The 9,464-nt window shown below is 38.1% G+C and overlaps 1 pseudogene; it reads right to left on the reverse strand.

Annotated features, from left to right (window-relative positions):
* LOC102480097 (trehalase-like) overlaps nucleotides 1-9,035 on the reverse strand; it is a 28,822-nt pseudogene extending 19,787 nt beyond the window's left edge.
* Between the last annotated feature and the right edge of the window lie 429 nt (nucleotides 9,036-9,464).

Below are 9,464 nucleotides of genomic sequence, written 5' to 3' on the forward strand. Positions count from 1 at the left end.
ATCTGTGGTCTTGGATAGTCTGGCTATGATGTGCCTTGGGGAAGATCTTCTGGGGTTGATTCTAACTGGGGTCCTTTGTATTTCTTGGGTCTTGATGCTTGAGTGCTTCTCTAGACTTGGGAAATTTTCTTCCAGGATTTCATGGAATAGATTTTCCATGCCGTTATTAGTTTCTTCACCTTCTGGGATGCCAATTATTCTGATATTTGGGCGTTTTATGGAATCTAGTATTTCTCATCTATTATCCTCGTGTTTTTTTTTTTTTTTTTATTTTCTTTTTCTTTTTGGTGGTTCTTTCTAGGTCAGAGGTTTTATCTTCTACATCAGAGATTCGATCTTCAGCATGGTCTAATCGACTTTTAATACTTTCAAGGGAGTTTTTGATTTCCTCTATTCCAGACTTTATCTCTAATAGCTCCATCTGGTTCTTTCTCAGAGTGTTCATTTCTTCTTTCATATCTTGGAATAACTTCCTCATCTCTTGGAGTTCATTGTCTCTTTTCTGTTCCAACTCAAAGCATTTGTTCACCATAAATGTTTGAAATTCTTTGTCTGACATTTTGGTAACATCGTCCATTAGCACAAAAGATAGAGGGGAGTTACTCTGTCCTTTTGATGGAGAAGTATTTCCTTGTTTATTCATACCTGAGGCTCTTCTACTTCTAGCCATCACTTTGATTACCTCTTGCGGAAAGGTTACCCCAACTAGGAGTAAGTAAGTGACTTTCCCTTTTGCTGCAAATTAATGTTTGCAGAAGTCTCTCCTGTGTTGTTTTTACCAATGTGGTATCAAGAGGGGTACTCTACTGAGGTGTCTGAAGATCCCAGAGAAAGTTATGTTTTTAGGGGATTTCAGATATCTGATAATGCATCTGTCTAGTACTTCTGGAAGGGTGGAAGATGAAGAGGAGATTGTAATAGGTGAAACAACACAAGAAAAAAAACAAAACAAAACATAGAGAAATAATGAAAAAATTGTGCGCCGTGTGTTAGCGCGATGCGCCGTTTGGCCAGCGGCCTGCCATTGGGTCTGTCTGTGGCCTGCTGCTGGGGACAGGACAGGCTGTGAGAGGAGGAAGAGCAGGAAATTAACAAGAGAATAAAAGAGCTTAAAATCCAAAGCAGAAAGTAATGGTGACCTACCTACATGGGGGGGGGCGCTTGGGCTGGGGTCTGCAGGTGAGGTAGGTGGGCAGTGATGTCCCTGCCTCCGAATCGCTGATGCCCCTGCCTCAGAATCGCTGGCTGGCCAGAGGCCTGCTGCTGGGTCTGTCTGTGGCCTGCTCGGAAAACATAGATATTTCTCAAAGACTTTCAAACAGAACTACCATATGATCCAACAATTCTATTCCTGTGTATCTACCCTAAGGACAGGAGAATGCTCAGTCAGAAAAACACTTGCACAACTATATTTATTGTGGCATTATTCACAATTGTAAGTCATAGAATCAACCCAAATGCCCACAAGCAGATAAATGGATTGAAAAAATGTGGCACATATTTCTCAAAGACTTTCAAACAGAACTACCATATGATCCAACAATTCTATTCCTGTGTATCTACCCTAAGGACAGGAGAATGCTCAGTCAGAAAAACACTTGCACAACTATATTTATTGTGGCATTATTCACAATTGTAAGTCATAGAATCAACCCAAATGCCCACAAGCAGATAAATGGATTGAAAAAATGTGGCACATACACTTCATGGAATACTATTAGGACATAAAACAAACAGCCCTGCCATTTGATAGAAAGTGGATGAATATGGAAGATTTGTTGGTGAGTGAAGCAAGTCAGGCTATGAAAGAGAGACAATGTATATCTCCACTTAACATGTACTTACTGTCCTCACTCCATGGTAGAGATGGAAAGACTAGAGGATATAAAAGCCCCGGAAATTATTATGGACACTAGAGACAAAATGAAAGACTGTGTGAGAGGGGAGAACATAGGAAAGAAAATTTGGGGAAAAATATAAGAGAGGTAAGACATTTGTGGGACACATATATGGTTTATTACCTGTTGAAGATGATGTGTATAGTATTCTCAATTGGACTGGACTGAGGTGTATCTAATGCTAGGTAAAGTCTTTTTACAATCTAAATGATGGATAGTGATTGAATGTATAAATAATAATAATAATTATTATTATTATAAAATTTAAAAATGTTTTAAAAATAAATACAAAAACATAGTAGTTGACTGTATGGCCTTTTACAAATTCTACAAAAGAAATAAAAGAAATAAAAGTATTTTCATATTTCTGTTGTACTGTGTCTGACTTTTTCTTTTAATGGTTTCTGTCATACAGCATGCGTGCTCACCAGAGAAAGAAAGAGAGACAGACAGACAGTGGGGGCGTATGTGAGAAATCACCACCCAAAAGAGATGGCCATGCCACAATCTCTTCTACTCTATTCTTGTTCCAGGATTTGGGGCACACATGCACATGTGCTCAGTGTGATTTTCAAGGAGTCTGGTTCAGGACTCAAACTATGATCAGCCATGTTGGAGTTCAGTGCCTTCACCACCATGTCACCTACTGAGCCCAGCTGATGCTATTTTATGCCTGTTCATTACTCACATCTTTTCTCCCTCCTTGGTATCAGAATCTCACTTGTGCCTTGAGTGATCGGGTGTCCTTCACATACCAGACACTAGCTCATGACTGGTCTTAGCAAGTCATAATGTTTTTATGATCTCAGCCTCTGTTGAATCTGGTAGACTTTATACAAAGAACTGCCCAATGACATATAAACAGAAAATGGTAGTCAGTTTCTGGGAAAGTTTCGTTGTCCTAACACAAGAAATAATCAGATGATGTGGCTCTGGTTCTTCTCCTTCCCTTATTTTTGTTCTGAATTGGAGGTGATACTAGAAGATCAAGTAGCCTTCATGTAGCCATGAGACAATAAACACAAGAGTAAGGACAAAAGAATCACTAAGATTCCTGTCGTGACATCACTGTGCCATAAAACCAAAGCCATCAGACATCTACCTTCAAACTGCTTTCTCAAACATTAAAACTAAACAAAACACAGGCCAATAATTGGCAATGGTAGTTAAGGCCCTGGACTCTCACAGGGACAACCACAGTTCGAGTCCAGGCAGCTTCAAAATTACACTGTGCATGTGTACCCAAAATCTCCAGAGGAGAATGGAGAAGGAACTGTTGTGTGGCCATCCGCTCTCCGAGGGAGGGGTAATTTCTCACTTTCCTTCTCTCTGTCTCTTTGTGTCACTCTCTAGCAAGTGCACGAGCCCTATGGCAAATTTATTTTTAAAAAGAGAGAAAGAAAAAATAAATGAAATAAGCAAAAACACCTATTTTTTAAGCCACTATTGTACTTTCCCCCCCAATTATTTGCAAGCTAATATAATACTTATTAATATAAAAAATGTATAGGGCCACCCCATGGCCTAACGGTGGTTACATGAACTGGATTTCACATGGCCTATTACACAGTTCATGTCCGAGACTGGAAACTTGGAAAACACACTAGAAGTGTGTGTGTGTGTGTGTATGTGTGTGTGTGTGTGCATGTGTGCACTTGTGCACATGCCCAAAATTCTCAAAAGAGAAAATAGAAGAGAAGGGATTGTAGCATGACCATCCCATATGGAAGGTCTGTCTTACTTTTTCTCTCTGTCTCTCTCCAGCAAGGGCACTTGCTTTCTGGCAAAATTATACACACACACACAAACACACACACTCACAATCAAGAGTACTAAATACTATTAGTGAATGCAATCTCTAGCAAAAGGGGTATAACTAATAGCTCCAGCATCAAATAATTCTGACTCCTTCCCTGTCTATTTATGCACTGTGTGACCTAGAGCAAATTACTGAACTGTTTCCAAATACAATTTCCTTCCACAAACTGGAACAGTAATAGCATATAACAGGATTGTTGATTGAATGAAAGGAGATTATGTGTTAATAATATTCAGAGAAGTTATCATTTTTATCCCTCCTATCTAGAAAAAGACTCAGTTCAAAGAATTCGCATAGTTTACTGCAATCCAACATTAACCAATTCTCTCTTAATCTTGAAGGATTTATTATTAGAGTAAATAAATATAAGCTATTATTTTATGGCGAGACAGATAAATAAATTCAGTAACCAGACATTTGTCAAACTGTACTTTGAAAAAACCCTTTATCATATATTTGAAACTTTCTCTCATATAAATCTTTGTTTTTAATACTATTCTATTTACATGGTTGATGCTACCTATTTCATGCTACTTTACCTGCAATATTAAGAATTCCTCCCACATTATAAATAAAAGTACTAGGACAAGCAGTTGGTATAATGGGTATGTTGCTGGACTCCCATGTGGTCAACTGCGGTTCAAGTCTCAGACCTGGAGGCTTAAATTCATGCCGGGTGCGTGTGTGTGCATGCCCAAGATCCAGAGAATAGAATGGAGGAGAAGGGGTTGTAGCGGGGCCATCTCCCATGCGGGGTGATTTCATGCTTTCTGTCTGTCTCTGTCTTTCTTGTATGTGCACATGCCCTGTATAAAAAAACCTCTCCAAAAAAAAATTACATATATAATTATTTTTTGAATTACTTATATATATTATTATATGCAATTATATATAATAATTATATATAACTTTTAGTTTAATACTTCTTTCCCCTTCACTATATTTTATTTATTTATGTTACTGTATGTTAAAAAGAATATATATATAATATATATAATATATATATGTGTATATATATATATAATTATTCATACATTAAATCACTATACATCATTTAGATTGTGAAGACACTTTACCCAGCATGATATATACCTCAGTCCAGCCCAATTGAGACCACCATACACATTCTCATCAACAGATAATAAACCTTATCTGTGTCCCACAAGTGTCTTACCTCTCCATGTTCCCTCCAAATTTCCTATGGTCTTCCCCTCTCACACTCTCTTTCCACTTTGTCTCTAGTATCCATTACAATTTGTAATACTTTTATGTTCTCTAGTCTTTCAGTCTCTACCATAGAGTGCAGACAGTCAGTATATGTTAAGTGGAGACATGCAATGTCTCTCTAAAATTATATCATTCTTAAAGAGAACAATTTATTTTATGTGGCTCACAGTGGCTGTAGTTGTATAAATTCTGAGAATCTAAGAAATTTTTAAAAAGCTATAGTTTACACGGGATATTAACTTCAGGGCATCTACCAATTGTTTTCTAGCAGCTTGCTAATTTCTTCTCATTGGTACTTTTGGTAAATCTAAAGTATCCAACTGCTAAACTTCTTTATATTATCTCACTGTGGTAAGAAAATGATACAATCTTTTATTTGGCACCTAAGTCTTCAGTTCAGAAAAGACTCCATAATACCAAGTTTCTAAACTCTATTAGTTATGGATTAAAGAGCTATACCACCCCACCAGCAAAACAAAGATGACATGAAACTGGAATAGTTTAAAGCACTGTCTTTAAAGAAACAAAGTTACTAATATTAATTCATTGAACTTATATTTATAGAGAACAGCATACTTCACTAATATTTCATGGAGGTATCTAGCATGGCCTTGGCTTGTAAGGAGTTTACAGACAGTTTTCTACATATTGATATATTTGATAAATGAAAAAAAAAGATATTCTATTGCCAGTTGCTTCAAATTAACTGGATTTAGCTGTCAAATCATACTATCTTGCTAATTATGACAGCTGGAAAATCACACTATCTTGCTAATTCTGACTTTTAAGTTTAGAAAAGACTTTTTCCTCTTGTTAACATCTTTTTTTTTCCAGTTTATTTTAGTGCTTTAATTCATGAAAGAGGACAGAAAGAGAAAATAGATACCCTTGATGGGGTCTCACCACACAGGGATCCTTCCCTCAGCCTCCCCAGTCAGCCATGATGACGGAGATATGTGGGCACACTGGCATGCTCAGGTTCACCTGGAATCCTAATCCAGCCCTCCCATTTGGCTTCAGTATTGCACAGCACCATCCCACCACTGCATCGCTGCATCACTGCATCGCCATGGCTAGGCCTTAACTCCTTTCCTAAGAATATGTTTTCTGATTGAAGAACAGAAATGTACAGACAAGTTTTTAAAAATCGACAGCATGATAGGCTACACCTAGAATAAAAATGGGCACACAATCTGAGGGGAATCAGATACAATTATCCAGGTAGGCGAACAAAGGAATTGAGTGTTTCTGACTGAGCACATAATCCCAGTACACTGAGAACAACTCTCTAGTGCAGGAGCCTGGAACTGGAAGGTTGGGATCAGAACTGACTGCAGAGGTAGGCCAGGAGCAATTCACTGAGAGTTTTGTATTCAGACTCCAAGAGTTTAGATTTTACCCTGAGGAGACTGGAGGGCCACTGAAGGGTTTTACCCAGGGAGTAAATAAGGGCTGCTTGAGCTATTGAACTGAAGTCAAGTGCTTTTCTTCTGATATTTCCATTTACAACAAATATTATGGGACTCCTTGCCAAATATAGAAAATTAGACCTTGTTAAATGTCAGTGTGCCAATCCACAATTTTTTTCAGCACATGTAATGCTTAACACTCATGCATTGCTTACTACATACTAGAACTCCTTTTTCTATTTTTTTTTAATTGTCAGAGGGCACATGTGCTTGCCAAAGATGGAGAGGGAAGAGGGAGAAAGAGAGAGTGAGACATTATCGTGATCACACTGCCATCCTTCTTCCTCTATTTCTCTATCCTGTCAGGACCTTGGTCGCACATACATACGACACTAGGGATTCAAAGAGCTGTTGGCAATGTGGGATCAAGTCTCCAACAGACAGGACTTAACCATTGTGTGACAGAGGTGGCCCTATAGTCTAGAACTTTTTAAAGTATTATATTGAAGAGAAATCACTTAATCTTTAAAACTTTAAACCATATTCTATTAATATTTCTAAGTTACAGACAAGAAAACCAGGGCTCAGAGAGGTTTTCTAGCTTGTCCAAGTTTGTACGTCTCTAAGTGGCTGAGTTAGGCTTTAAAGCCTGTGGTGTTACCAGGCTAAGTTGCCTCTAGAAGGATGGCATTCATTCTGCAGTTATCAGAATTTGTCTTTGACAATAGTCCTGATTATTTAATAGATCAAACTTTCTTGTTTTGTTCTTTCATTTGAAACAATGATTTTCACTAATCTATACTTCAGGGGTTTTTTTTCCTGTAAAATATTTATATGGAAAATGTACTTTCAAAATATACATAAAAGTGATTATAAAAATATTTAATATAACCTTGTGTGTAAAGAAGAAACCCAAGGTGTTGGCTTCCATAGAAAAAAGGTGAGTACATTTTCTAGGAAACCGGTCACTATTTTGCTTTTTATGAGAAGTAGTGCTGCCTTAAAGGTATATATATATAATTTTTCATGCAATAAGTTAAAACTACTTTTTCAAAACTCCCTAATATTCATAATAAAGTAAGGGATGGGGATCAGCAACAGATGGCACTTTTGGGAGGAGAGGTTCTTCATGGGATTTGGGGTACACAAACTCAATTTAGTCTTGGATAGTGGTCGACAGCTGAATATTCCATAATAAGTATAAAAGTAACAGGAAAACACTGAAAAGGTAGACTATATGTCCTGAAGTGGAAAGGAGAAAGAAGAGATTTTACCTTATGCCAGTGGGCTCCAGGCAAGGAGGAGGGGTAATGTCAACATGGGGTCAATGGGTGTGAAAGAGCAGGATGAGCATGACTGACCAAGTGTTTAGTGAGAAATAAAAAAATTGGAACTCCGTTGAGACGGTGTTATCTCCAGGACTCCATATACATTTTTGCATCCACTTTTACTGTACTCTGCACTGTCTGTGGAATAGTCCTTATTGGATGGCAAGGGCAAGAGTGATGGTGGCAATCTGGAGGACTAACTAACCCCCCTTGTATGGAGGAGGTGATGGGAGCAGGGCTGCAGTCACTCTGCCTGCGATATTGAGTGCAGGCTCTACCACTTCCAGACTCACGAACCTAGACAAGGTACTTAAACTCATGTGCAAAATAGAATAATGCTGATGATGGTGCTTGTTTTGAAAAACCTAAATTAATACATAGATAAACCACTTAGAACAATGCTGGGCAAACAGCGAATCAGTAATGAATGTTAACTGTGATTACTGTACACAGGTGTGTGAGTGCGTGTGTGTGTGTGTGTGTGTGTGTGTGTGTGATGGACATTTTACAAGCAGATCTAAATTCGACACATTCCAGACTTCCTTATACTTTTTTATGTTCACCTGAATGTAAAAGACAAGCCCTCACAGAATTATATTAAAACTTTTCTGAAAATATAAAAACCCAATTACATTCCCAAGAGATATTTTAAACTCTGCACATAATTGAAAAAAATCAGGAAATTATATATTTCAAACTGAAAGTAGAAGTCTCAATTTACAGAGTCAGACACCTGTTTCAGGAAACTTCAAAGGATTTATTTCACCCAGCCATCCACTTTCAGTAGCATCTCTCAGGTCATTTTAACGACTTACTCTCTCTTTCCTTCACTCCGTCTTTCTCTCTCTCTCTCCATATATATTCACACGCATACAGATATATATATATGTATGACACACATGCACATATAGGTTTAGAAAATACACATAAATGTATTATATTTATGTATATTTTAAGGTAAAACTGATAACATATTTGGGTAGGACTAAAAATACTTGAAAGTACTTCTTGATACTTGCTGTAACTTTTTTTTAAATTAAAAAAAGTCTGTCTTCTACTTGGAAAAACAAATAAGGTAAAACACAACATTTGCAAACTGTGATGCTTGTACTGATAGTTTCCCCTTAATTTCTTAATTAAATCTCATTATTCAATATTAAATTCAATATTAAATAATAAGGCAATCTAGAAAAAAATTAAGATACTGGCATGTGGTGGATTTTTATCTTGGATAGCTCAAGGGATAATTTGCCTGAGTTATTTCCTTTGTTAGTTTGTTTTTCCAGCCTAAATTTCCTTTACTTACCCAATTCAAGGAAGATGATGCACTGTGCTTATGAAGCCATACCTCCATGTACCCCATATGCAGGCATTGGGAAAGACAGGGACTTCACTGTGAACCCACTTTGCTCTTGGAATTTCCCCCCCAGGGAACAATAACTGATTTAATGAGCATTCACAGTTTCACTGTATGGCTGCCATGTGGCTTAGACACATGTGGCTTAATCTTTGAGACAAGCATACGTTACTGGCAGGATCAACCAGGTAGAGAGAGAGGAAAACAGGCACATGGTTAGGTTAGTGGAAAGGAACTGTGCAGGCCCAAGGGGCATCTCCATGTGGGTCCAGCATGATGCTGGGGGCAGGCGGACCAAGGTGTGGAGTCCATGGCGGCTTGCTCCTGCTGGACGTATGAAGGGCCTGGGGACTAAGAACCTGGAGACAGCGCTGCCCTCCCCACCTGAAGCCACCAGCCGGAGGTGAGGAGGACCACCTCCTGCCT

Source organism: Tupaia chinensis, unplaced genomic scaffold (genome assembly GCF_000334495.1).
Source record: "Tupaia chinensis unplaced genomic scaffold, TupChi_1.0 Scaffold142576_1, whole genome shotgun sequence".
In the NCBI taxonomy this organism is placed as follows: domain Eukaryota; kingdom Metazoa; phylum Chordata; class Mammalia; order Scandentia; family Tupaiidae; genus Tupaia; species Tupaia belangeri.